Source organism: Hyperolius riggenbachi, chromosome 5 (genome assembly GCF_040937935.1).
Source record: "Hyperolius riggenbachi isolate aHypRig1 chromosome 5, aHypRig1.pri, whole genome shotgun sequence".
Taxonomy (NCBI): domain Eukaryota; kingdom Metazoa; phylum Chordata; class Amphibia; order Anura; family Hyperoliidae; genus Hyperolius; species Hyperolius riggenbachi.
In genome coordinates this window covers 253,491,304-253,515,970 of record NC_090650.1, presented here as the reverse complement: position 1 = coordinate 253,515,970, position 24,667 = coordinate 253,491,304, and the positions used below count along the sequence as shown (strand labels likewise).

At 42.0% G+C, this 24,667-nt stretch overlaps 1 protein-coding gene across 1 annotated transcript in view; it reads right to left on the bottom strand.

The window, feature by feature from the left end:
• Positions 1-24,667, bottom strand: part of GMDS (GDP-mannose 4,6-dehydratase) — an 863,777-nt gene that overhangs the window by 628,387 nt on the left and 210,723 nt on the right. The window lies entirely within an intron of this gene.

Here is a 24,667-nt window from a genome sequence, read left to right as displayed (position 1 = left end):
CTATCAGGATTTGAGGAAATTTGTCAGGCAGGCAATGAGGTGCCCCATACCGTGTCTCTGATGTATAAAGCCCTGGAAAACAAACCAAGAAACGCCCTTACCGTTCACTGATAAATGGGAAAAAGGAGAGGGAGACGAGGTAGGAGAGGTGGATTGGGAAAATGTTTTTATACTTACTCATAAATGCTCAGTTAACTCCTCGGTTCAAGAAGCCATCTATAAGATTCTAACTAGATGGCACAAAACGCCAGTTGCTTTGAACAAAATTACCTCAGACTACCCCACGAATTGTTGGCGATGTGAATCACTACAGGCTACATACGAGCATATATGGTGGGACTGTCCCAAAATGGTGAGATATTGGAAACTGGTGCATGAGTGGGCAGGGAAAATTTCCTCTTTTCATGTACCATTCAATAAACTGGCCCTGCTCCTCCATCATAACAATATGTCCATTAAGACGTATAGAAATTCCCTCCTGATCCACCTTCTCAACGCAGCTAAAACCATTGTCTCCAGGTGGTGGAAAACAGACAAAATACCATCCATGAAGGAATGGCTGGCGAAAGTAGATTTTATCTACCATATGAAAGAGCTTAGAGCAATTAAAATGGACAGCGTACATAAGTTTGCCATCACCTGGGCACAATGGGTGGATTTCAAAACCACAGATGAGTATCTTTTTCTACAGGGGATATCTTAAACAGTCTGGACTAAATAGACAAGGGGGATGCTATCATAGCTTGTAGATCAATCTATACTGCAATATGCGCTTCTTGACAAGACCTGTGGAGGTCTATCTAATGTTACACACTACTCGCAACTTTCTGTGTTGGTGTTATACTTATTTGCTGCATAGTCTAATGTGAAGCCTCGTCTAGATATGCTTTAAATTTTTGTTATATCAGTATCAGGTTTAAACAACATAAACTATTAATAAGCCAATATATAGACCATAATGCTGGCTAGATAAGGCTTGTAGATAAGCTATCTGTTCAATATTTTGGATAGAAATTGTGCTCTTTTGCTATTTTTCTATGATGATGATGATGCAAAGATCTATGTGAATTGTATTTCTATTTTGTTTCATCGAGTTAAATAAAGATTTTCTGGAAAAAAATAAACTGACCTATCTATCCCTCAGCACCTTCCCTTCCTGTAGCACTTACACCGATTTCTACTTCTCTCAACCTCCACTCACACCCCTTCCCCCATGACAGACATTGCACCCATTACTCAAACCTGCACACAGCCTCCACATCAAGCACCCACTTAACCAGTACCTGCACCCAAAGTACCTGCATTTAAAACCCACATGACACCCAATGCGCACCTATAGCCAGCACCCGGTACAGGCTTGGCACTAAGTATTCGCAACTACGTCACCCCCAGTACCTGCACCCACATGACATCCAGTAAATGCACCCAGATCTCACATGGTACCAAGTACCTGCAATCAACACCCGCTTGACACTCGATACCCACCCTGTACCCTCACCCAGAACCCACGTGGCAGCCAGCATTTGCATTCAGCAACCACATAAATACCCCCCTAGCCAGAAACGAGGGGGCCCATGCAGCCACCGGTGACAAGTCCGACTGACTCCACACCAGTGAATGCAGCCAGGTCCTCTGAATGAATGTGTCAAGTGGAGGGGCTCAGGGGGATGGTTTGGGACAGTTGAAGAGCCAGGGCGGAGGAAGGGGGTGTGAAGGTCACATCTCATTGCAGAGAAAGCGGGGGGCGTCCACCACTAAAAGGTACTGAGCATTTTGGATTGTGCATTTTGGTGTGCAGCAAGACCACTTTACATTTTATCACCCCCCCCCCCCCCCCGCTTAAGAACCCTCTGCACGTCTCTGGATGATTTAACTGGGGCCTGGAAGCCTTCATAGCATTACACTACTATTACTGAATGGAATTCCAATTACACTACAGTTTATTGGGTATGAGTATATTTTCCAATTCTGTAAGGTATCTAGAATAATCTGGAATCTCTCATATAGTACCATATATCTATACACTGTCTGCATTATGTAAATACTCTTCAATCTATTAAAATGCTTAACTGGTGGTAAAATCTTTGCAGTTTGAAGTGCAAATTTAGTTCAGTCATATGTAGTAGGACCATTATCAAAATAGTTACAAATCCATTTATTAGTGATCCTTTAACTGGGCATTTGCATAGTGGTAACGCTGACTGACTAAATATTCAGACAGTTCTTGCATTCCCATTGTCATGGTCAAGGAATACTATCTGTGGTCTAAGTTTTGCAAACTCAAAATGTTAAAGTAAAAAAAAAAAAACTCAAAGACATGGTTACTCCGTTTTTATGCAGCATAATGTACACTCCAAAGATATATAAAATATATATATATGCATACAACATAGCCCATTGTATGGATATATGGCTAAAAGACACACACACACACACACACACACACACACGGTCAGGTCTGCTGTTAAGTTCATGGCAGGCATTGGAGAACATGCAGTTTTAATGCTTATCAGATTTCATACAATTTGGGACAAACTAGAGCCCCATCCCACTGGATAAAATAGGACAGCTTTCCTCCAAGAGCAACAAATTTAACTTTTTTTAGATCATTCCAGCTTAGTTTAGCAAAGCAAAACAGGGTTGAATATCTTCAAAATGCTGAAGTGGCAGAACTTTTACATTACCCTTCTAAATGCACTTTGTACAATGATGATCAGTTAAAAAGATTAACAAATGAACACCAGCATATTTTATTTTGTGCTATACAGATATAAAAGCACGATTTTGCCATCTTACATGAGCTTACTCTTGTTACTTTTGTTTATGTTCTTGTTTCAATGACTAGTTTATCAAAATTGAACTGAGACTATGTAAAAAATGTAGACATGGAGTAGTATTCAATGAACCAGTGGTGCCATATAGTAGCGCTTAGAAATGACAAAAACCTCTAGTGGCGTCACTGGGCTGTTTGTTGCATGAGCAAAGAGGATCAAACAAATGGAATAGTAGGTAGCTATAGAAGGCGGCCATAGAATGAAAAAGGGTAGCAAGGCTTACAGTCCAGCCAATGCTATAAAAAGGAATATTGTATGAACAAAGTAGATTTTTTTTTACCTTACAAAGCCTTTTTAAAGTAATACACCATACAGCACAATGTATGTGCCATCTATTCAGTCAGACTCTTGGCGATTCCATGTGTTAGCCCTCTTCATAATGTCCGATCTTGTACGGTTTCTGCCAGTTGCCTTAAAGGGAATTGGGGATGTGGGGATTACCAAAAAGAAAAAAAAAAAAAAAAAAACCTATACCTGCTGTGGCTTCCTCCAGACCCCTCGGGCCTGATCGCTCCCACGTCGTCCTCTTCTGCCACTGTTCACCAGCAATTGGCTCGGGAATAGCCCTCCGGTCTGGGGTCAACTGTGCATGGGCAGCCTGGCCACATGCACACTCCCGCCCTGTTCACAATGCTAAGAGCATTTTCGATACCGACTGGACTCCCCAGATCTCGGCCATGGTGATGAGATGCCAAACAACCATGGATCAGCACACTGATCGTGAGTATGAGTTCCCCCAGTATAGGTAGCCACATATAGGTGTCCCCACTATAGTTTAGCCAGCTATAGGTGCCATAGGACAGGTTAGGCAGTGTACAGGTGCCACAGGACAGGCAGTGTATATGAGCCACAGCAGACCAAAAGTTTGGACACACTTTCTCATTCAAAGAGTTTTCTTTATTTTCATGACTATGAACATTGTAGATTCACACTGAAGGCATCAAAACTATGAATTAACACATGTGGAAGTATAGTACATAACCAAAAAGTGTGAAACAAATGAAAATATGTCATATTCTAGGTTCTTCAAAGTAGTCAACTTTTGCTTTGATTCCTGCTTTGCACACTCGGCATTCTCTTGATTAGCTTCAAGAGGTAGTCACCTGAAATGGTCTTCCAGTCTTGGAGTTCCCAGAGATGCTTAGCACTTGTTGGCCCTTTTGCCTTCACTCTGCGGTCCAGCTTACCCCAAACCATCTCGATTGGGTTCAGGTCTCATGACTGTGGAGGCCAGGTCATCTGGCACAGCACCCTATCACTCTCCTCCCTGGTCAAATAGCCCTTACACAGCCTGGAAAAAAGATGGTCCAACTTAACGCAAACCATATGGAATAGCATGCTGTGGTAGCCATGCTGGTTCAGTATGACTTCACTTTTGAATAAATCCCCAACAGTGTCACCAGCAAAGCACCCCCACACCATCACACCTCCTCCATGCTTCACGGTGGGAACCAGGCATCTAGAGTCCATCCGTTCACCTTTTCTGCGTCGCACAAAGACACGGTGGTTGGAACCAAAAATCTCAAATTTGGACTCCTCAGACCAAAGTACAGATTTCCACTGGTCTAATGTCCATTCCTTGTGTTCTGTCTGTCTTCTGCTTGTTGCCTGTCCTTAGCAGTGGTTTCCTAGCAGATATTCTACCATGAAGGGCCTGATTCACAGAGTCACAACAGTTCTAGAGATGTGTCTGCTGCTAGAATGCTGTGTGGCATTGACCTGGTCTCCAATCTGAGCTGCTGTTAACCTGCGATTTCTGAGGCTGGTGACTCGGATGAACTTATCCTCCGCAGCAGAGGTGACTCTTTGTCTTCCTTTCCTGGGGCGGTCCGCATGTGAGCCAGTTTCTTTGTAGCGTTTGATTGTTTTTGAGACTGCACTTGGGGACACTTTCAAAGTTTTCCCAATTTTTCGGAATGACTTTCATTTCTTTAAGTAATGATGGCCACTAGTTTTTCTTTAATTAGCTGCTTTTTCTTGCCATAATATGAATTCTAACAGTCTATTCAGTAGGACTATCAGCTGTGTATCCACCTGGTTTCTCCACAACGCAACTGATCGTCCCAACCCCATGTATAAGGCAAGAAATTCCACTTATTAAACCTGACAGGGCACACCTGTGAAGTGAAAACCATTTCAGGTGACTACCTCTTGAAGCTCATCAAGAGAATGCCAAGAGTGTGCAAAGCAGTAATCAAAGCAAAAGGTGGCTACTTTGAAGAACCTAGAATAGGACATTTTCAATTTCACACTTTTTGGTTATGTACTATACTTCCACATGTTCATAGTTTGGATTCCTTCAGTGTGAATTTACAATGTTCATAGTCATGAAAATAAAGAAAACTGAATGAGAAGGTGTGTCCAAACTTTTGGTCTGTACTGTAGGTCAGGCAGTGTGTAGGGGGCCACAGGACAGGTTAGGCAGTGTGTAGGGGGCCACAGGACAGGTTAGGCAGTGTGTAGGGGGCCACAGGACAGGTTAGGCAGTGTGTAGGGGGCCACAGGACAGGTTAGGCAGTGTGTAGGGGGCCACAGGACAGGTTAGGCAGTGTGTAGGGGGCCACAGGACAGGTTAGGCAGTGTGTAGGGGGCCACAGGACAGGTTAGGCAGTGTGTAGGGGGCCACAGGACAGGTTAGGCAGTGTGTAGGGGGCCACAGGACAGGTTAGGCAGTGTGTAGGGGGCCACAGGACAGGTTAGGCAGTGTGTAGGGGGCCACAGGACAGGTTAGGCAGTGTGTAGGGGGCCACAGGACAGGTTAGGCAGTGTGTAGGGGGCCACAGGACAGGTTAGGCAGTGTGTAGGGGGCCACAGGACAGGTTAGGCAGTGTGTAGGGGGCCACAGGACAGGTTAGGCAGTGTGTAGGGGGCCACAGGACAGGTTAGGCAGTGTGTAGGGGGCCACAGGACAGGTTAGGCAGTGTGAAGGGGCCACAGGACAGGTTAGGCAGTGTGTAGGGGCCACAGGACAGGTTAGGCAGTGTGTAGGGGCCACAGGACAGGTTAGGCAGTGTAGTGTAGGTGCTGCAACCTGCTCCGCTCCCTTCCCCTGCTTGTGGCCCCCTCCTCCAGTAAGTTGCCATTACAGTCGTGCTCACCGCATGGTGAACTGCATGGAAGAGGCAACGAGTGTTGCCTATAACACTCGTTGCCTCCTGGTACAGGCCAAGAACGCTCACCGGCCCTTTCCTGTGGCTCACCGCGCGGTAGTGCAATGCGGTGAGCCCGACTAATAGAAACTTAATGGAGAAGGGAGCGGAGCAAACCAGGCAGCAGCAGTGAAAACCACCACTTTGACGATCCCAAGATTGTCATTGCCCTGATCGAGATTTTAGGTTTTAAACCGAAGATAGTTAAGCCCTACTACAGAGCCAATTTTGTTGTGTCTTATGCAGTGGTCGCCAACCTTTTTTGACCCAAGGACCACTTCAACATCAGGTAAGTTTTCCAAGGACCGGGCGTATGCAGGCTTGTTGTACAGGCAGGGTCATTACAAAGAAAGCCTGGCAACATCAGCCCTACCTAAACCCCTATATTCATCACCCTCAGCACTTTGGAAAAGATGCCTTCGCACTGTACTGGGGCTGCTACACAAGCCACCAGCACAAGGTACATTTGGTGTGACAGGTGGCGTGAAGGGGGGGCACTGCCTGGGTTCCTTATCTACTGGCAGTCGTTTCTTACCCTCATCTGCCTCCCCTCACTTTTACCCTTTCCTCCTCCCGACACCCACTTCACCCTTTCCTCCTCCCGACACCCACTTCACCCTTTCCTCCTCCCGACACCCACTTCACCCTTTCCTCCTCCCGACACCCACTTCACCCTTTCCTCCTCCCGACACCCACTTCACCCTTTCCTCCTCCCGACACCCACTTCACCCTTTCCTCCTCCCGACACCCACTTCACCCTTTCCTCCTCCCGACACACACACACACACACACACACACACACACACACACACACACACACACACACACACACACACACACACACACACACACACACACACACACACACACACACACACTTTTACCCTTCCATTCTTCCCACTCTAGCTTCCAGCATCAACAGCTCACCTCCCGCAGATTGAACTCTGTGGCTGGCAAGAGACCAGAGGGTCAAAGTCATCCTCACTGCTGCCACCTGGTGTCCATACAGACAGAAAGCATGCTGCATTACAGAAATCAGACACTAAGTGGCAGCAGTATCAATGGCTGCAGACTGCTCTTTATAGCTTTCAAACTTCAGTGACACTTCTCTCTGCACTGTGATGACAGACGGCACGGCCCAGTAGTGGGCTGCAGCCCAGGGGTTGGGGACCAGTTTTTTACGGCATCTGCAAGCTGTACCGGGTACTAGAGTGATTATAACTTACCAAAAGAGACAATTGCCATGTGTCCTGTAGTGTCCCAATATAATGCAATTGAGAATTCTACCACTGATATTAATCCAAAAAACTGGCAAAAACTTTGCCCACTGAAACCACAGCAATTTGTCATGAGTACAATCTTTTCATATTCACAGCTGATCAAAGTATTAAAAGTTGCATTAATCCTATCCTTAGCAGCTAAACTAAAAGACCGCTATAAGAAGGACACACTGCTGACTGTGGAGGAGGATCATGTGTTATTTGTATCCACAGCTAAATCTTATACCTTTTTCTGTAACCATACAAATTAAATGGGCTCGATTCACAAAACTTCTCATAAATTACTTATCTAATTGATAAAAATAACCTTTCAGCACATTTACAAGCAAAATAATCACTCAAAGTAAATTCTTGCTTAAAGGAATAACTTAAGGGAAACAAAAAAAATGACATTTACTCACCCGGGGCATCCCTCAGCCCCCTGAAGCTGGATGGTGCCCTCGCAGCCCCTCTCCGATCGTCCTGTCCCCGCCGGCGGCTACTTCCGGGTTCGGCGACAGCCGCCGACAGGCTGGGAACGTGGCTGATTTTCCGCGTTCCCACTCGCTATATGCTGCTATAGCGTAGCTATATACGCTATAGCAGCATATAGCGAGTGGGAACGCGGAAAATCAGCCGCGTTCCCAGCCTGTCGGCGGCTGTCGCCGAACCCGGAAGTAGCCGCCGGCAGGGACAGGACGATCGCAGCGGGGCTGCGAGGGCACCATCCAGCTTCAGGGGGCTGAGGGATGCCCCGGGTGAGTAAATGTCATTTTTTTGTTTCCCTTAAGTATTCCTTTAACTTCATTTCAATATTTTCTTACCTTAATTATACTATATTTTTGCTCTTTGGGAACTTAAAAAAGGTGAAAACAGGTGAAAAATGCTTTGTGAATCATGTCCAATGTATGGTTTCTGTTGCACTGGAAAGGTGAACTTGCACTTGTGAGAGTGAAATATGCATGTCAGATTTAAAATACCTTTCAGCCTAAATAAAGTGGACAGGAAAAAAAAAGCCCTCAGATTTTTTTTTTTTTTTAATAAAAGCAGCTAATGTTTGCTGTAGACACTTGATTGATATTTTGTAATATTGCGTATCAGACAAGCATCATGTCATTTTTCCTTTAGAGAAACTTAGTGTCAAGACAATCTATGTGTTCAAGTATCAACACTCAATAATTAACTGCCATTCATAATCTAGCTGTATCTGTCAAATGTCTGGACGGTTCACCTTGGTATTCAGTAATAGTTAGCTTTAAAGACAGAATATACATAATTAGTATGGTAAGCTCTGCAGAGCAGCTAGAAAAAAAATTGGTAGTAAATTGACACTATCCAGGTGAGTAATATATGTGATTACAAGGTTGTTACTTGCACAACTGAAAGCTTTCGCCACTATTTTACACCACCCCGCAGGTAATATTCTTAGATACAGTAGAATTTCTTTATTGTAGGCTCCAAGGGAAACTGCAAAGTAGTTAACTATACAAGAATTCATCACACAAATTCATAGATGCCTGGTCAGGGCCTGGGGACTGAGTTTACTATAGCCTGATGTTTACTTTAAAGAAAACCTGAACGGAAAATTAAAAGTCAAAATAAGCACACACAAGTCATACTTACCTTCCATGTAGTCTACTCCTCAGTGTCTTTCTCCTGTCCCGCGTCCTGTTTGTCCACTGATCAAGGGAATTTTCCGTCCTCCATTTTGAAAATAGCCATTACCCATAACAGCTTTCTGGTCAGCACACAGTTATAACATCGCCCACTTTAGCCATAGGGAAACATGGACATTACCTGGTACATCAGTTTTCCTCTCAGCTATAACTGACAGCAACTGATATTTTATTGACAGCAACTGATATATTTCAGATCTGACAAAATATTGTCAGAACTGGAAGGGATTATTGTCAGAAGAAAATAGTGAGCTTCTGAGAGGAACTGATGGCTAGGTAACTATGCAATGTTCGTTTGAAGTTACCTCATGTGTTTATTTTAAATATTTTTACTCTGTACAGGTTCTCTTTAAGGATATTCTACTGTATTTTTAAATCTCAAATACAAGATGATTTCAAATTGAGCTGCATTAACAATCACCACCCTAAAGACTGGAAAAACCTTTCAGAGCAGCAAAAAAAAAAAAAAAAAAAAAAAAAAAGCAGTAAAACAAAAACACCTGGAATTTAATTACAAAAATTAACAAAAAAATATAAATATAAAAAAAGTGATTGAAAGTATAAGAGGCAGAGCATAAGAACAGACATCCGGCAACTGTTATCTTGTATACTAATAGGCAACTGTAATATGCACGGCATGGACACAGCGCTGCGCGCACATATCACAATTGCCAAGTACTGAGTTTAAGGCAGGAGGAGGGAGAAGGCTTGACTGGCTCTCTGCAGCAGAGGCACTCAATGGTTGTTCAGAAAATAAAGATGGCCTATTCTTTACTTCTCTTTAAAGAGATGTGCTAGGTTTTGTGCCCCCCCCCCCCCCCCACCCCACAAAAAGGAGAAAAATCCTTGCTTATTAATTTATATGCTATAGATTAAAGTGAAGATCAAACACTTGTTTTTGCTTTAAGGAGAGATGAATGTTACACCATGTTTGTTGAGCGGTATGACATTAACTATAGTAGATAAAATGAAATAGCTAAATGTTAGATTGTGGATAAACTGCTTAAAGAAAAAACTCCAACCAAGAATTGAACTTTATCCCAATCAGTAGCTGATACCCCCATTTTACATGAGAAATAATGATTTTCACAAACAGACCATCAGGGGGCGCTGTATGACTGATTTTGTGCTGAAACCCCTCCCACAAGAAGCTCTGAGTACCGCGGTACTCTGGGAAAACTGCCACAATGTAACAATATTCACAGACAGGAATTAGCTGTTTACAGCTGTCTCTAACAGCCAAAACAGCTAGGAGCAGCTCCATAACCTGCCCACAGTAAAAATGTCACCATGTAATACATGTCAGAATGTGAATCTGGGAGAGGAAAGATTTTACAATGAGCAAACCCTGACTAAATCATTTATACATAATTATGGTAAAAAAAATGAAGCAGTTTTACTACATTATTTTCACTGGAGTTCCTCTTTAAGTACATATTTGTAGTGAGTAATTTGTTACTGTCAACACTAACACACCCCATTGTTTTAAATCCAATTTAACCATACTTAAGGTACATACTCACCGGAAGATGGATTGGGGAATCTATGGCGACACGACTCAAACGAGTGTTCCCCGACCCATCTTCCTAACATGGGAACACAATGCCACATGGTGGCCACAAACGAGAGTTCAAGAAATGGTGGCAATTTGTGCAGGAGTCGTTGGGGATCTTAAAGATACGATCCACAGCAACTCTAATTACCAAGTGTCGCAAAAAAATGTTCGATTAATCGCACATACAGACCCATTTTTTCAAAACCCTGGAAATGCTTGCAAAAAAAAAAAAAAAAATTATAAGTGCTGGTCATGATAAAATATAGTGCGAAGAGTCACTTCGTGGGTACTTTGTGTCTATAGGGTGTAGTATATTATCAGTATATAAGCACAATTGTGTGTAACTATTTGATGCAAAATGGAGGTTTAGAAATGTCCCATTTGTGTACTAAATAATACAAATAGGACAATAGCTATGCATTCTGCCAAAACACACGCACATATTTTAACGCCTAAGTGGATGGAGCCAAGTGGTTACATTTGTAAAGCATTTTTTTTTTTTAATTACCAAAGGGCCATTGACTAACCCAAAGATTGCATAAAGATTTATTCAAGACTTACCCTAGGAAACCCTTTTATTTTAATTTTGAATAGTTTGGTTAGAACCTCTCAGATTGTTACTGCTGCCATGTTTTGCTAGTAAAAAAATAAAAAAAATCCTACGGATGTGTTTGAATGCAGCAACACATTTTCATTGCTTTCATTGCTGAAACATTACCATACCTGCATTAATTTACAGCCTCAGAGCACCCATGAAGGATATCTGGGACAGAAGTGAAGGAAATATCTCCATTAGGGATATAATTATGTCTAAAGAGATTTAAACCTTTCAAAACTATTCATGCCAATTTTTTCTTCCTCTCTAAAAACACACACACACACACACACACACACACACACATATACACACACACATATACACACACACACACATATACACACACCTTCGCTCCCTCTAGTGATTTGGAGGTACAATCACTTCTGCACTCCGCAGTCCAGCAAAACCATGTGGGTGACGTGTAGGTAGGTGTAGGAGCCGTCTGTTAAGCACTGCATTTTTCAGTGGTGTTCCTAGACTGGTGTCTAATTTTTATGCAATTTAGGAATGTTTTAGAAAGCAGTGTTCATTCTCTAATCCTCAGTCTGTAGAGAAGACCCGGGTCATTAAGCTAATGCATTGGAAAGGCTGCATAAAACAAATTTAGTCCAGGGTACAGAAAGCATACTTTGGTGCTTGGAAAATTAAGTTCAGTACATAGCATATTAGGAGAGAGTGAAAGATAACACAATGTATACAATATATACATATCAGTACATCTGCTCAAAAGATTTTTCTTTATTTTGAATAGTTGAATTCCAAAAATTACAACATTTTTTCGCTGACCTGCCTAAAAAAACACCGCCAGGCAAATGTTATGCTTAATTGTATGCAGACGTATACATTTTAAAAAACACAACAATGTGGCATTTGGTTGGTTTGTTTTCAAGCTGCATTCGATTTGTTTAAAAATTTGAAAAAAAATACTATATATCTACTATTCTACTGTAGCTTTTAAGCTTTAACAAAATCGAACATATCAAGGACTACAAGTGTTTCCTCATGTCTGGCTTTACTATGCCAATATGATTTACAAATGAAGGCATACATTGGAAAGACTATATTAGAATCCCTTTATAGTAAATGCCAAGGGACCAAGAAAAACTACTTTACTATATCAGAATTGGTCATAAATTGTATATTTATTTATTAGAGATGCATTTGCTGGGACCTGAGCACTGAGTTTTCTATATCCAGAGGTTTACTATATCAGTTTATTTTGAGATTCTACTGTAAATTCATTTTAAATATTTAATGAGTAGGAAATAAAAAACAAAATTTACAATCGATGTTTCAAGTGTACACCGCATCTTTACACATCTAATTACCGGTAAATCATTCCAGTTTTTCCTTCAGTCTGTACAATTTTAATTTTTTTCCTTCCTAACAAGGTTGGAGGCATTTAACTACATAAACACAAAACACATAAACACGCATTTAACTACTTAAATACAAAAACAAGCAAGGAACACTGCAAAAGGAGTGTTCACACTTTAAACACATGATTCAGTTATCTTCATTCATCCTTTTTAAAGTTAGTGTAAATTAAATTGTGTAATATAATCCACACATTTGATCGCATACAGAGCAATACAGTCCAGGCAATTCAGCTTATCCATTAAAAAAAAAAAAAAAGCTCATTTCTGCTCTGCAAGCATGGGGGCAAATAGTTTGAAAACCTATGATTTCTTTCTTGCTCACACAAGTGTTTTACTATGAAAGTTTAATAGCCCAGAGAAAACAGGCCAAACGTCACAAACCAAGAATATTGCTCAATGTCATCCTTTGCCTGTTTCCAATTATACCACACAGAGTTTAGAAAGTAGCCAGTGGCTGTGGGTGCTCATCTCAGGTTATTTTATAGATCTCATCTTAATAGTGTCGTGCTGAGAAACAAGTAAGAGCACATAATGTGCCTTCTGAGAAGCGGTCAGCCTTATAAAGAAGGGTTGCTTTCTGTGTGAATATATACACAAGGGAGAGCTCAGCTGTTACAGATCACCGGTTTTAGTTATCCTGCAAACCTGGAATAATTTTACAATATGACACTTAAGTACAGCAGGCTTTGGTTTGTCTGCCCTTTAAGCAGTATGGGCAGCCCTTTTCATACTTTGTTCCGTGAGTAGAAAGACTACTACTTCTCGACCCATGTATAAGACAAAGAAGAAAAAAAGAACCTAGTGCCTTTATCATGTTTGAACATTTAGGCCTCAATTCACGGAGCATTATCAAACGTTTATCAAACACTTTATCAAACGTTTGATAATTTACCTCATGGGTAAAATCTCATTTTAAATTCACTAAGGTGTTATATATTTATCGAATGTTTTACCGATAAAACGTTCAACAAATATATAACACCTTAGTGAGATTTTACCCATGAGGTAAATTATCAAACGTTTGATAAAGTGTTTGATAATGCTCCGTGAATTGAGGCCAAAGTAGCAGAAAAGTGAAAACTCAGCAGAGAAATACTAAAGCATTGACATCTATGAATAGAAAACAATCTAATGAATAACTTTCCAAAGCTTAACCACTTTCCCCCCGCCCGTACGAATCTCTCCGTCCCTTTTTCCATCCTTTAACCCCCAGGGACGGAAAAATCCGTACTTTGCGCACTCCCGCCGCTGTCCGCGCTCCTGCTCGTAAAACACGCCGCCCGCCGCTAGTAAACACGCCGCCGCCTGCTCGCCCGGAGATCAATGAACCGGAAAATCCATTCCCGTTCGTTGATCTAAGCCCCGCAATGATCTGCTACTCTCCGATGGGCAGCGCGATCATTGTGATCTTACCCATCCTCCAAGTACTTCCTCCAAGCTTCCGGAAGGACGCTTGGAGGTCGCATTAAAACAAAAAGTTACTGTGGCCATCTTGTGGCCAAATAGTAAAACTACACCCTACACATTTTTCACATACAAATAAATTACTTTTACACAAAAAATTAACGCATTACCTCCCACACTCCCAATTTTTTTTTTTTTTTAATTAAAAAAAAATAAAAAAAAGTACAATAAAACAAAATACATAAATAGTTACCTTAGGGACTGAACTTTTTAAATATTTATGTCAGGAGAGTACGACACTTTATAAACTATGTTTGTAATTAGGGATGGACGCAAAACTGAAAAAAATGCACCTTTATTTCCAAATAAAATATTGGCGCCAAACATTGTGATAGGGACAATTTTATAACAGTTTTATAACCGGGACAAAAGGGCAAATACATTTCATGGGTTTTAATTACAGTAGCATGCATTAATTAAAAACTATAATGGCCGAAAACTGAAAAATAATTATTTTCCCAGATTTTTCCTATTTTCCCATTAAAACACATTTAGAATAAAATAATTCTTGGCATAATGTCCCACCTAAAGAAAGCCTAATTAGTGGTGGAAAAAAAGATCTAGATCGTTTAATTGGGATACGTAATAAAGTTAGACGAATGAATGGAAGGTGAAAATTGCTCTGGTGGTCAAGGGGTAAACCCCCTCAGTGGTGAAGTGGTTAATGGTACTGGACCCCCAATTAAGCCAGCACTGACTGCAAGTAGATTACTACATAAAGTTATCTTAATGGTTTTATAGATACATTGAAAGTACTGACTAGCATCTGAATACCTCTGGGGAAAACAGGATAATACAATAAAAAGTTATGGCTAATGCTGGGCATACACGGCTCGATGCCCCCTTATCAATCGAGCCGCTGATGGCTCGATTGATAATTTCCGACAGGTCCGATCACGCAGCGGATCGATACTGCGCTCGATCCCGAGCGGGAATCGATCTGCGCGGCTGCGGGAACGAGCGAACTCGCGGTGGGGGTCGATCCGGCAGCTAATCGAGCCACCGGTCGACCAGTGTATTCCCACCATAAAATCTTTGCCCAGGAACTCTGCTGTTTTTTTTTATACTATAAAAGTCCCTCACTGGGCTTATGGCCTGCAACATGTAAAAGAGGTATTCAAGTAAGCGTTTGACCCACAACAAGCACCTTCTACACACAAACTAAGGTGAAGCAACTAAATGACTAATTTCCTATTCCAGTGCAGCCTCTAAAACTTTTACCCTGGAAGAAAGCTTCAATTAATTTTCGGATCATAGTTAGCTGTTGTATAAAAGATAGATTGGCAAGATTGTTAGCATGATGAATGGTCTTAAAATTAGGTGTGGTTAAAAAAAAAATATATATATATACACACATACATACATACATACATACATACATACATACATACATAGATACATACATACATATACACATATATACACATACACACATATATATAAAAAAAGACACCCTTTAGGCCTCTTTCACACCAACGCATAACGTGCCCCTAACGCAGTGCATGGTGGTGTTGAAGTTGGACGTCAGATTGAGCCGCGTTATGAGGCTCTTAGTGCTATCCTGGGAAGTCGGGATCTTTTCAATGAATCGGATCATTGAAAAGATACGGATCTTTGAACCGAATCTTTGAATTATTTTACTAGGGAAGCAGGGGTGCAGCAGAGTGAGAGGTGCAGGAGAATTAAGGCACATTGAGGGTGCTAATTGGGAAGGGAGAGACGCAGCAGGGAGATTGAGCTTGTGCACAGAAGCTGCAGTTCCTGTTTCTTCCAGACATCCACTGTGAACAGAATCCTTCATTGTGTTGATCCGAATGAATCGACTCACAAAAAAGATCCAGATTGTTCATGATCTGGACAACACTACAGTGCAGTGAATATTAATTAGCCATGTGGTTAGGAACAATAGCGGACTCTCCCCTTACTGAGCATGTGCAAACAGTCTAACGCAGCTAAAACCACCTTTAACGCACAGCTTGCTGCACTTCCTTTAAACGTCCAGCGTTACACTAACGCAATGTGGGCACTGTGAACAGCCCATTGATTTTTCATTACTGTGAGTTGGGCTGCGTTACAGGCTGCTCTAACGTGCGCCTGTAAAGTCCGCAGCCCTGCCCCACGCGCGTCTGTCAGCGCGTGTCTCCGCCTCTCCCCCGCCCCTCAGTCTTCCTTCACTGAGAGGGGCTGAGGAGAGGCGGCGATGCGCCGCTGATAGAAGCGCTGTAAGGCAGTTAGCCCTGCCTCTAGGAGCAGCACAATCTACGACCAATTTGGTCGTTGATTTTGCCGGGGGTTGGGGGTGAAGGGACCCCCGTTTAGCCGCGGAATAGCGGCGTTTTAGCAGGGGCACACGTTCCCCTGCTAACTATGAGCTCTGAAGCGAGAATTATTCTCGCTTCAGTGTCTCTAACTTAAATGCAAAAAGTCAACGCTCAAAGTTAATACTTTTGACTCCAACACCTTTGTTCAATGACTCAACGAGTCTGTTGGACCAATAAGACAATGGTCTCACCTGCATGCGGGCATCCTGAGGAACCATTAAGTTTGCAAGTGGGCTTTCCCCTGCACATTCTCCTGGTCAGACTGTCCACGGTGGCATCAACCACTCCTGCCTCCTCCGCGATTCCTGGTAGTCTGTAGTACCATCAGTCTGATTGGCATGTGCATGCTGGTTAGTGCTATAGGCTTAATTTCTCTATTTCCTCTTCATCCAATTGTCCATCAATCTCCAGAACTGGCCTTCATTGAACTGTATAATTTACCACAGCACAATGGTTGTGTATGTGGATACAATAATCACATGACCATTGTGCCACCTGAACAAGTAGGGAGGCTGTGACTGCAATGACTGAAGACCGAAGAGGAGCAATGACTACATATCAAACTCCCATGCCACAGAATTCACACCTCCTCAAGAGTACACCTTAACTGGGTTGAAAATGCAGAGGGAACTGATGCAGGGTCTTTAAGGAACGCTTGTACTCCGTGTACTGTATCACTTGTTACCTCGATGGCCTTTCAAAGTACAAATTGTTAAATGTGAATATTAAGTATACAGTGCTTCTTAAAGTGGACCCAAACTCTTGCACAGCAAATTTTTAAATTCCACATAGTTGAAGAAATTTACTTATGTGTTTGTTTAGGCAGATCAAAGTGTCTAATTCGTTCTTGAAAATCTATTCATGGTTGAGGAGAACACTGTCTGGGCAGCTCTCCATACAGTAAACCCTGAGGCTTAAAGGAATCGTCGAGAAAGGAAAAAAAAAAAAAAAAAAAAAAAAAAAGCTTCCACCAGCCCCATGCAGCAATCTTGTGCCCTCGTAGTCACTGCTGCTCCAGTCTAGTTTCGTTATTGCCGACCTCGGGGTCGACAAAAACGACCAACGCGTAAAAATGTATGTTAATGTTCCTGCACCCGTGGGAATACGTAAAACCCTAGGTTAGTTACCTGGTACCTTCATTTTTAGTAACCTCCAGGACAGGTCCACCATGAGACGACATAGGCTCCTCCCAGGAACAGGAAACGTCCAATTGAGTACACTATAAATTTTATGGTGTGTTACGGACCTGTCCTAGAGGTTACTAAAAATGAAGTTACCAGGTAACTAACATAGGGTTTTTCCAGTAACCTCCAGGACAGGTCCACCATGAGAAGATAGGCAAGAATCTTACCATTTTAGGGTGGGTTAGCTGCCTGCAGAACTTTCCTTCCAAAAGATTGCTGTCTTGCAGACATCAGATTCACCTCTTGTTCCCTGGAACAGGAAACGTCGACTGGCGAGTGAGGGTGTCGGATAAAATTTATAGAGTACTCAATTGGACGTTTCCTGTTCCTGGGAGGAGCCTGTGTCGTCTCATGGTGGACCTGTCCTGGAGGTTACTGGAAAAAAAATGTACGCAATGTGGCCCGCCTAAAGGTCGGCAAAAACAAAACAAGCTGGTGGCAGGGGACTGGAGCAGCAGTGAGTGACTTCGAGGGCACAAGACGGCTGCATGGGGCAGATAGATGCCCCGGTAAGAAATTTTTTAGCCCGACGATTCCTTTAAGCCATTTAGTGCTTGCAGCAGAAGTGAAGTAAAAGTAAATTTTTTTTTTTTTTTTTTTTTTTTTTTTTTTAGGTTTCCCATAATCAAATTAAGAATTTTCCATGCAGGTCAACTGTGGCTGATCTTTTAGCACAGAGGCAGGCCTGAATTTACTTTCACTTTTAATAAAAATAAATTGCTGATATTTCATCCCTACACCAGTCCTTTTATTAAAAAAAAAAAAAAAAAAATTAAGACACTGCTGAACTGCAGTGCTGGCAACAGATACCCACTGCAGCGCATGCCAATGGTGCAGTGTTACAGGATGGCTGTGATGGGGAGTGAAAGCAGTTAGCTAGCTGGCAGAACACACTCCTGGGAGCTGCCCATTTTCTCAACGGATTCATGTGATCCAGAGGATTTTTATGGGGGGAAAAGTGGAACAGCTGCAACAAATATGAAGACTGCACAAATCATTACAACCTTATTCACCTCTACTGACAATGGTAAAGTTTGAAAGACGAGCTTTAAAGCGACACAGAAGTGAAAAAACTGATAATGAATTGTGTGTAGTACAGATAATAGAACATAAGTAGCAAGAAAAGTCATTTTTATTTTCATGTATACATCTTTTTTAATATTGCATCATTCTTTGATATTTGCTTATTACTAACTACACTGCATTTTAAACTATGAAAGAGCAGAGCTAATGACCCTCAACTTCCTGCAGAGAAACCATAAACAAGAGACAGGTTGACATAAGTGCTTCAGAAAACAGGGCCATCTTCGACCCAAGTTGGGTTAAAGAGCTCAGAGAAGCTTTTTTTTTTTTTTTTTTTAGATAAATTAAGTTTAACTCTTCTTGTACTGGACACAATATGAGACTCTTCATTCTACTAATGTTCTACTACTTGGCTGTACTACACATACAATTCAGTAGGTCATAAGCCAATTTTCACTTCAGATTCCCTTTAAGGTTAAGGGCTTTGCCTCTGACACAGGAGACCAGGGTTCGAATCTCGGCTCTGCCTGTTCAGTAAGCCAGCACTAATTCAGCAGGAGACCTTTGGCAAGTCTCCCTTACACTGCTACTGCCAATAGAGCGCGCCCTAGTGGCTGCTGCTCTGCTCTGGCGCTTTGAGTACGCAAGGAGAAAAGCGCAATATAAATGTTATTTGTCTTGTCTTTAAGCACCAGTCCAGAAGGACTTTATACAACCAAATGGATTTGTATAATAGCCAGCTGAAAAAGACAGAGGGAAGGAGTTTAGATGGGAGAAGCAGTAGGATTGGCATGTTTTAAATAGAATGCACTAAAAGACTACTACAATGTTTATCAGCTGAGGCCTGACAAATCACATGTTAAAAGTATTAGTTATTTCAGAAATCGGATCACTGAACTTACAAAGCTCATAAGGTCTTGAAATAGATCACAACTAAAAATGTTGCTAATCCAGCAACATGTTTCATGCAGTGCAGTTACTATGTAATGTGACATTTTACAGTACTTGCAGCACAGGATGCTCAAAAGGACTTCAGCAATGTATATCAGACTACAGGGTTCTTCATTCACAGCTCACCCTCAGATGACCTCACACCCTCCTACGCAGTGCAGACATATGCAAAGGGAGGCTGATTACTCCTCAACTCAATGACAGAGGCTCAGGGCTGGACTGACACCTATACCAAGACTTACGAAATTGCCAATAGTATCCACAAAGCTGGGTGTGATATTACCATTGCAGGGAACACAGCCAAACCTAGCTCAACTTAATCTATGGGTTGAGACCCACATACATTAATCATTCTAACTTACACACATTTAAATATTTATACACACCAAGTTGTTTCACTTGCTAATCTGCCTAACTTGCAAGAAGATATGATGCAGTTTGGACTTGGTCCAAAAAAATAAATGTGCATCTGCTTACTACAGCAATAGCTGCATTTTACTGCAGCCAGCTTCCTCCAGGCTAGGACCTAGCAGACACAGAAGCAATGCAACTTGACTGGCACAGAGGTGAGTTACTACAGGACCAGCATGGTTCCAATGCCAAACACAGAAGTCACTGAAGCCCCAAGCAATATAGGGATTTAGTGACATTTGGGATACTTGGAAAAAAAAAATTCTGTGTGGCCCAAAACGTACTGGCTGTGGCTATGAATACAAATTTAACTATTAAAGACCAACAAAATGTTCAGCCTTATTTCTTCTATCCTATAAGTTTCTATACCTGTTCTAATGTGGTCTGGAATACTGCAGCCTTTTCTAGTTGCACTGTCTCTGTAATAGAGCTAATCTTTTCTGGTCAAGCCTTGTGGAGAAAAAGAGGAATGCACTCTGTTGTGATAAGGAGAAGTATGCACGCCCCCTGCAGGCTCTCCTGTGTGTGTATGAGTCACAGGCTTGCCTCTGCTCACAGCCAGGGTTTCTGCAAGGCTCGTGGAGCTAAGACATTTCAAACAGCTATGAGTGCAGAGAGATCAGTGCAGAGCTCCGACAAGCAGCTAAGACAAGCAGCTATGCATTTCCTGTTTGGCGGCCATCTTCATTGTTTACAAAAATAACAGTGATTTTATCACCAGTAAAGCAGCGGGAGCGGCAAAAATGTCGCAGAGGGGGCTAGGGGAAGACAAAAAGGCTGGTACGTTTGTGTAATATTTTCACCGTACAGATTTTCTTTAAGGCCATCAAGGCTGAGCTTCAGCATTTATTCAGATTGGATAGTGTACTGGTTAAAGTGGACCCAAATTAAAAATACAAGATTTCAGAAATAAAATCTATTTTCTAAATAATAAATATCAGCCTTTTATCAGCTGCATGATGACAAATCTAAAATATTTAAAGGAGAAACCCCTCCCTTCCTTTCATATTGCCGGGACAGAAACTGACAAACTTGTGGAATAGCAGGTGTCTGGCAAAGGAGGAATTGCTAATTGCTGCCACCTGTATAACCCTAGTTATGAAAAGAGAAGGGTGAAAAGCATGCTCTGAAATGCTCATAGGCTTGGAGTGGTGCAACTAAATATTTTTAATTTTAATAAAAAATGTTTGGTTTGGGTCCGCTTTAAGGGCTCTTCCTCTCACAAGAGACCAGGGTTTGAATCTTAGCTCAGCTTTTCAGTAAGCCATCACCAATTCAGTAAGGTGACCTTGGGCAAGATTCCCTAACACTGCTACTGCCTGCTGAGCACACCCTAGTGGCTGCAGCTCTTAGCCCACCAGGAGAAAAGCACAATATAAAAATGTCAGACATGTCACAATAAATGTGGACTCCCCATAAGGCCTGGAACCCACTAGTAGCACTTCTCTAAGCGCTTGTGATTTGAAAAGCTCTTGCTAATGTAATGTTATGGGTGTGATCCCACCGGAGTGACTTTATATAACAATCCCCCATAGCATTACATTAGTAAGAGCTTTTCAAATCACTAGTGCTTAGAAAAAGGCTGCTAGTGGGTTTGAGTCCTAATGGCATTATAGAGAGTCCTCCATTTCCCTCCATATTTACCCTCTCTTTCCATCATTAAAATATATCAATACAGTATATGGGGGTACATTTTAACCATTTCTGCCAACCGGACGTGAAGCTCGCGTCCGGGCGGCTGCTCTGCTGCGCTTCGGCGCGCTCCCGTGTCCCCTCCGGTAGCCCTGGGATCAGTGAACGGGAACATTGCTCCCGATCAGTCTCCCCAGCAGAAAAACCGAAGCGCTCTTACTAGGAGGCTTCAGTCTTTCTGCACGTCAAAATTTCCGCATCACCCTTGTGCTTCTCGCTAAGCAAGAAGCACAAGGAGAAATTAAAAAAAAGTCAAGGTAATAGTAAAACTACATCTACATATTTTTTGAAGGTGAAAAATCCCATGGGCTGAAATGGTTAAATAAAAATTAAATTGCTTGCTGCATGTCTTGAGCACGGCTGACATTAAGTGTAGGGAGATCCTGTCTGTCCTTTGTAAGCTTGGAAGCTGCTCTGCTGGAATCGAAGAAGTTTGGATTATGCTTGCTTTGAACTTTCATGCTGCTTACGCTCCAGGGAAGCTTATACTGCTGCAAATTATATATGTATTGATATAAGCTTATGCATCAAGAGATTTGGTTCCTCTTTACACCCAGATTGTCCTAAACCAGGCATAGGAAAAAACCACCAACAAAACTTGCTGCCTGTTAGTTTTTGTCCAAATTGGTATATTATCGGCTACTCCTAAATCCCATGCGTGTGTTCGGTGCACCGCAGTATTGGATTGTGCTCTGCGCGTGAGTGGCTGGGTAGCCATCCCATGCGCTTTTAATGTGCATGTATATAATTACTTTTTCTAGCAATTTTGTATTAGCAATAAAGGAACAGTTTGCAACTTTAAAAATTTGAGTTATAGTTGTGGATATATATTTTTTACTATATGACACGTATGTGAGCCTTAATGAACCACTTCAATTATTGAGTTAAGTTAGGTTAAATAAAAATACCTTCACTTCAAAAATCATTCATTTTTTCTCAATAAGATGTTTTATGGCTTATTTTCAGGGGAGGTCTTTTCCATGAATCTACATTTATTCTTGAATAAAACATTTTATTCAAATAGTCATTCCCTCATTCTAGATCATCATAACTCCAAACCCTGAATTCCATCATGACCATTTGTCCAAATGTGACCATTTGTTCCCCCCGCCCATTTGGTTATGACCATTATGAACTGTAACTAGGGCTTATTTTGAGCATCCTCACAAATTCTGAAAAATCATGCTAGGGTTTATTCAGGTAAACTGGGTAGCACCAGAGAAACTGCTGTAAATATATATGTTACGGCCAGAACCCGAAGTCTGGCCATTTTGGGTTCTGGCCTTCCAGAATGCTAAGTTGGCGTGTTGCAGCGGCCAATGTCAGAAATGAATTGATGCAGGCTCCAGCTGCTCCCCCTGCCTCCCTCCTCTCAGCCCATAGAGTTTATTCAGTTGCTATGCAGCCAATGGCAATCCAGCTTTCTCCCCTCGATGGCTCTGGCTCCTCCCCCTGCCCACTCCTATAACCTATGGTAGCCGCTATGCCCTAGCCACCCTTCATCTCCCCTTGCTGACCCGAGTCGCTCATCACCGCAGGCAAGCACTTGGAGCAGGAAGCGGAAACGCTGCAGACATTGCTTCTGCCGGCACCCGCTCTGGTGGCAAAAATCCCTGCTCCTTGCAGTACTTCTCTGCAGGTACAAACAGTAGCAGGGAAAGGGGCTGGGGGGGGGGGGGAAAGAAAGTGTGGGTAGGGATAGCAGCTGCCAGTGGTGAGAGCAGGCGGCGGGGAGAATCTGGCGCCGCCACTTCGCATTCTGGCCAGCCAGAACCAAAAGTGGCCAGACTTTAGGTTCTGGCCGTAACATAAATAGCAAAATGCAAATTTATATTTTTATCTACAGTAGCTTTAGGCCTCGTTCACATTAGTGCAGGTGGCTGTGTGATCGGAACGCAATACGTACAATTGCACGCCATCTGCGCTGCTGATTTCATCCATTACATTGAAAGGGTCAGCGCTGCGATTCTTGAAAAATGCATGCAGCGCAAATGATTGGAATGGTAGAAGGGATGTCTATGCCCTACCACTGTTCTTGCGTGTTGCACACTATACACTACTGAAAAGCGCACGGCATCGCGTATAGTCTGAACGAGGCCTGAATCTTAAAAGTAGAATGGGTGAAGTTTACAAAATAGTGGATTTTCTTTTGTTTCTTTTTAAAGGTTTAGAAAATAAAATGCATGGAACAAAATAGTAGTATCCTAGCCATAAAACACCCTAAATATGAAAACCATGTAGATTCAACACAAACAGGATAGAAGAATCTAAACTATGCCATCTGAGGTATATACACGACAAAACTGATTTTGCAGAACTGTGTACACTATGCAGAATATATGGTAAATCTATATCTGGTTGCACTACAATTTTTCATATTTTTGGTCCCATGTTGCTACGCACTCTGCTCTACAAAAAATCCACATTAGCAGTTCCATTAGGGGTCATATAGAGCAATACGTCCATGCTGCATAACTAGGGACATAGCAAAAACAAAACTGCTGGTCTAGAAGGTGAAAACGTACAGATGCAAAGTAATCACTAAGGGGAATATTACCATACGTTACGTTCCATAGAAGATAGTGCTGCATAAATCAAACCTATTACAAAGTAGAGAAAATAAAGCTTGTGTGAGAGGATAAAGACTATGAACATGTGGTGAAAGAAAACCATCTACAGTACCTATAAGATAATGTAGTACCTATAAGCTAATTTGAATCTGTTAATGTAAATCTGTTAATTTGTGGGTTAAAGTCAGATATACTTCAGTTTAACTGGCGGTTTTAATTATCAGATGTTTGACAATCTGACAATATTAGCTGGACGTTTGTTTCAGGTTGTGATTCAGACACTACTGACCAAAGAGATCAGCATGACTGCCAAGACATGGTATTGTTTAAAAGGAAATAAATATGGCAGCCTCCATATCCCTCTCAGTTCAGATCCCCTTTAATGAAAGCTCCCACTCCTTACAAAAACAGAAAGGAGGGCAATGGAATTACTTCTATTTTCTACTGTCAAGGATCTTAATGTATAGTACATATACCCCAAAGGTATACTGATGGACTAAAGGTGGCCTTACCTTGTCGCTATAAAATTTTGAAATTAAAAATGCATAAACCTAAGTATTTTTTTTCATGTGAAATAACATTAGACTCGGCAAACTATACA